Genomic DNA, 5,787 nt, shown 5'->3' with positions numbered 1-5,787 from the left:
CTGTTCTGTTAGAAGCCTAAGTAGAATGATAGAAAGCCAATAATATATGGAGGAAGATTGTAACGAATTGACTTGTTGTGTGCAAAATTAGTGAGCACCTTCCTCCTACATGTTTTTAATAATTAAAGTGGAGAATACAATAACAGAGACTCAGATCACCTTCCCCCAACCCTTGCCAGTGGCAAAGCATAGCTCATCAAGAACAATGCTTAAGAAATTGTCCTATGTAACACGTGAAGATTATTAATAGAGTTTAAACAGAGTTGATGTAATGTTTTCTGCCAAGGAACTGAACGGATTTTATCAATGTAAACATGCTACCATCCTGAGACATATGGATAAGAAAAATCACTCAAAATCTCTCAGAGCAAGAAAAATCATTTAACAAAGGAAGAATGCCAGAACTATGGTTTAGTGGAGCCAAGGATCAATTTTAGGAAAATTTGTAATTATTCAACATATTATAGCTTGAAATATTCAAAATGGTGTGTTACCTCTCTTCATTCTAATAATACCCTAGCTTTGCCTTGTTTGTTTATTTAGATATGGTCTCACTATAGAGTCTAAGCTAGTTTCAAACTCCAGATCCTTTTGTCTCCGCCTCCTAAATTCCTAAATGATGGATTACAGACATGATTACAGATCCCAGCATTATAGATTACAGGCATTATGGGTCCTGCTTGTTTTGCAGTTTATCATCAAATTGCTATGCTGCAATTTAGTTAACCTTTCCCTCATTTAAGTTGCGTAATGGAAGTACTGACATCATACAAATGGCAAATGCTATCAGTGAAGGTTCTTCTCCACAACAGGAAGCCCTCTGGCCATGAGAATACATTTTCTCCCTTACTACATCTTTGTATCAGATGAATATTTATTATAGCAATCAGTTTAATTTATCTCTCTAATTCATTAAAGAATAGAAAAAAAGAATCATAAACATTGGAGGTACAGGCCTCTAGACTTGGGAGACTTTTATTATGGAACAGAGAAATGATGGAAATCTAAGCTTGCTTTAGAATTTTAATGTGAATTTTGGAAAAACAACCTATTGTGTCAATTTTAGACATTAGAACCTAAGGAAATTAGCTTGTCAAAAATCACCAAAACATTTATTCTTTTTGGCTCAGTAATTCTACTTCCAAGAAGCTATCCAAGGAAATAATAGTAAATACAGAAGAACATGTCTTAGCTGAGATTGCCATATAATAATTAAAAGTTGCAAGCAAATGTTAAGTGAGAGAAAGTGAGCTTCAATACAGTCACTTGATAGTAATGTAATTGTTGAAAACATACAAGCTTCTATCTGTGGTATTGTTACAGTGATGGGGCAAAGGTCTTTTTGGTTGTTTTACAAAAATGTAAGTTCTAAGTTCTAAAAATGTCTAAGTTTTTCTACTGGGTTCTTAGGTTAAGCTTGTAATGGTAAAAAAAAAAAAAAGAGAGCTTTTTTAAGCTGCTAAATTGTGGGGGGGGGTTGCAGGCAGGAAGTGAAGGAATGAGACCAGGGAACCCCACAGTCTTGCTGTACACTCCATGCTCCTTTACTCCTTATTTGAATCTTTCTAGGCTAAGCTCTTTAGAACATTTTTTTTTCTGATAATTAATGAACGCAGAAGAGTCCATGGGCTATAGCAGTAGACCTGGATCTACTGCTTTTCTTGAGAATGCTTGCTCTAATAACCCCCTAGCTTGTATGATTCAAGGGGGAAGCAAGAAAAATGTGAAGTTCTAGTGCTGTTCACTAGATGCTGCCTTGTGAGATCTCTGCGCCATCATTCATGAACAGAAGACTTGCCTGGGGTGTGACTCCGCACCAGAAGTTAGAGTCTAGGCCCGGGATTCCAGCATGGGGCCATGATGGTTTTGTTTTCTTCAATCATTAGATCGAGGGTCTGTGGATTAGTAAGGAAATTGTCCACATCTATGAACTAGGAAAAGAAAAGGGTAACAACATGAGCTGGAAAGGTACTTGGCAGTAGTTCAGGAGTAACTCAAGCACATCTAAAGGAGAATGACATAAGAAACCATACTTCTGTGTATGCTTCTTAATGGAATTCATTACAGCTGGGTGGGTTCCATTTAAAAAAGCATTACAAGACCTTAAAATATGTTTAAAAAACCTACTCAGTGAAAGTCCACTTTTGCACCAATGGGCCAGGCTCTTTAGATTTTCTATAGTAATTCTCAAATGAACCAGAAAAGACCATTTCATGCTATTTTACTGTTATCCGTAGAATTTCTGCTTAAAGTACATTATATTAACCCTTGCTAACCAAGTAGCATGAGTTTCTTAGCATGTTAACACCAATAGAGATAGTGTAACACGAACATTTTATACATAAGAAAGAAAAGCATACATTGAAAGTGACTAAAATGATAGTATTTATGTCATGCACTTTTTAATTTGACCACAATTTTTAAAAGCTGAAAGTGTTCATTTTATGACAATTTGTTTATGAAAAAATCTTGTCCTTTGGCATTCATGTATTTCATTAGCAAGTAGTCATATACAGTTCTGTATTACCAGCAAATTCCTATGAAATAATTTGTGTTGAACGTGTATGTAATATATTATTAGGTTGCTTTTTGGAGTGGCTGAGTGGCTGGGGAGGGACATAGATCAAAAGTAATTCTTCTCTTTAGGAATCTAGAGACAGCAGATGTTTATAAATGTGGTCTCATTTCTAGGGTTATACTGGAAAACCTTTGCCCAAAGAATTTGCTGGGGGAAAGGCTGTGACCAGGAAAGAGGACTGTGGCTTCTTAGGTTTCCTTAGGAAGTTGCCTTCCTTTCCAGTTGAGTCAACTCACTGAGATTAATGGATTCCCAATCAGCAGTCCAGCATTTTTTTTTGGTGGATTCCTCTCTAAGCTCTGAGGAAAATGGTGGGACCTCTTTGTGGAAAGAAGATCCTCATGGTTCAGAGTTTCTTATTCCTGTTACATGAGAGAGACCAGATAGTTTAGGAGCCTCTGCACACTCACAGACTGGAAGACCATCAGGAGAGGGTCTGAGCTGAAGTACAAGCACTGCAACCTTGAGTGACCAAGATTTTCTCTTTTGCCTTTAGTGAAGGAGGTGAGACCTAAGCATTGTTGGTTGTTCCTTGGATCCTAGCTCTTGGACAACTGATTTGGACACATTTTAATGGCCATCTCTTTCTTTTTTTGCCAGTCCTGGAGCTTGAACTCAGGGTCTGGGCACTCTCCTTGAGCCTTTCGGTGCTCAAAGCAAGTGCTCTACCACTTGAGCCACAGCACCACTTCCTTGGACACATTTTAAATAAGAGTTGTCAAGGAATCAAGCATCTGTTTTTACCAGAATGTAGTCTGACCATTTTCACCTCACAGTTTTAAGGGCTGCCTGTTGTAGTTTCATGACGTAGACAAACCGAGAACTTGGCTAGTGGTTTGGTCCAATTTCCTCAGGATAAGACCCAAAAGAAAAGCAATAGCTTATAATTACTGAGTGCTTACATGTACCAGGTAGTCCACATAAATGTTTATATGTGCTAACTCACTCCTCCAGCATCATCTCGATATTATAGAGTGGAAACTGAAATAATGAGAGAGTAAGAAACTTGCTATTTATTGAGAAGAGTCTTCATAATATGAAATATTTCAGTGGTTTCTTCCATTTATTTTATTTTTCAGGTTTCCCAGGCTGACCTCAAACTCCTAGGGCCAAGCAATCTTTCTGCCTGAATCTCCTTAGCATCTGGGAAGATTGGCAAGAGCCACCATTGCTAACTTTTCTTCAGTGGGTTCTAATAAAAGCCCTATGTGGTAAATCTACTATTCTCTCCATTTCACAGACAAAAATCTCCATGTAGAAGAGTAATGTCTCTTGCCCAATGCTACAGTTAATAAGGATTCTAATCCAGGCAGATTGTCCCCAAAACTTATTTTTGGGCTTTCTCAAGATGGCGGCTGCTAAGGAAGGTGCTGCTGTTGAAGAAGTGGCGTCGGGGATCGGGCGGTGGCTTCACCTGGGGATTCCTGAAGCAGTGTTTGTAGAAGATGTAGATTACTTCATGAAACAGCCTGGCAATGAGACTGCAGATACAGTACTGAAGAAGCTGGATGAACAATATCAGAAGTATAAATTTATGGAACTCAACCTTGCTCAAAAGAAAAGGAGACTGAAAAGTCAGATTCCTGAAATTAAGCAGACTTTAGAGATTCTAAAATACATGCAGAAGAAAAAAGAGTCCCCCGATTCAATGGAGACCAGATTCTTATTGGCAGATAGCCTGTATTGCAAAGCTTCGGTTCTTCCTACTGATAAAGTGTGTCTGTGGTTGGGGGCTAATGTAATGCTTGAATATGACATTGATGAAGCTCAGGCATTGTTGGAAAAGAATTTATCTACTGCTACAAAGAATCTTGATTCTCTTGAGGAAGACCTTGACTTTCTTCGAGATCAGTTTACTACTACCGAAGTCAATATGGCCAGGGTTTATAATTGGGATGCAAAAGGAAGAAGCAAAGATGATTCAACCAAGAGCAAAGCATAATGCTGTCAACAAAAAATGTGATTCAGAAAAAAGATGTGATTCAGTTTTCCGAACATGTTATAAATATGTTTTTCCTTTAAAGGTTAACATTAGTTTTATTTTTTAACAAGAATGATTAAAGTTTAAGATAAACACCCATTTTATTCATTTATAAACAAAATATATTTCAAATAGTACAAAAAATTATTTCATACTTCCCAACAAAATTAATGTTTTTTTAAATCTTTTTTTCTTTTCTTTTTTTGGTTTATCAAATGATAACTCAACTGAAATGGCCGGAACTGTGAAGTATGATATGGAAGACTGAATGCTGAGCACTAGCAGTTTACTTTTTCTTTGTTAATTGACGTTACTTTCATTTGATATCGTTAACTATTTTGGAGTTAGGAACTACAGTCTCATTATTTGTAAACTTGTTTTTCTTTAATACTTATAGGACATTATGTTGCTTTCTGTTGTGTTGTCAATTCTATAAGTGGGATTTCATGAGTTACCACGTAACCAATAACTACTATTGAGACAACACTTTTAACCACAAATAAGTGCATAATGTCTTTGTGTTGCCAGTATAAGGGAGATCTTGCCATTGGGAGATACTACACATTTGAAATGCATAGCTGATTCTGTATTTTTTACAAAACCATTCTCCAAAGCATCTTGAACAGGAATGTTTGGATAAATGTAAATCTGAAATGCTTAAAAAGAATTGTGAGCTTTTTCATTCATAAATCTGCATAGGAATAAAAAAATTCTGTGGAAAGCCATTTATACTGTGGCAAAAGTATTGGATGATATCAATTCTGGTAAAAACACAAATGTGTTACTCCATCTCCATGTAATAAAAAGTATATTAGTAAAAAACCCGTATTTTTGATACTTTGTAGTATATTCTGTCATCAAATAAATTTGACAATGTAAAAATAAGTTCCCCAAGGAAGTCAAAGATTTAGTTTATGTGGTAGAATCTCAGCAAATGAATGCATAGAGCCTATCCCAGGTAAAGTGAAATCATGGAGCAGACATAAAATGTTCTTGGGATTTCTTCCTTCCTTCCTTCCTTCTTTCCTTCCTTCCTTCCTTCCTTCCTTCCTTCCCTCCTTCTTTCCTTCCTTCCTTCCTTCCTTCCTTCCTTCCTTCCTTTCTTTCTTTCTTTCTTTCTTCCTTTCTTATCTGAACTCTGGGCCTGGAACCCACAGCTATCCAGCTCAAGGCTAGCACTCTACCACTTGAGCCACAGCACCACTTCCAGCTTTTTCAGTTTATGTGA

At 36.9% G+C, this 5,787-nt stretch overlaps 1 pseudogene; it reads left to right on the top strand.

Annotated features, from left to right (window-relative positions):
- The first annotated feature begins 3,661 nt into the window (after positions 1 to 3,661).
- Positions 3,662 to 4,581, top strand: LOC105989653 (annotated as a pseudogene).
- The last annotated feature ends 1,206 nt before the right edge of the window (positions 4,582 to 5,787 follow it).

This window comes from Dipodomys ordii, unplaced genomic scaffold, assembly GCF_000151885.1.
Source record: "Dipodomys ordii isolate 6190 unplaced genomic scaffold, Dord_2.0 Scaffold57, whole genome shotgun sequence".
In the NCBI taxonomy this organism is placed as follows: Eukaryota; Metazoa; Chordata; class Mammalia; order Rodentia; family Heteromyidae; genus Dipodomys; species Dipodomys ordii.
Note: the sequence above shows the minus strand (reverse complement) of the source record. Positions and strands in the feature narration are given on the sequence as shown.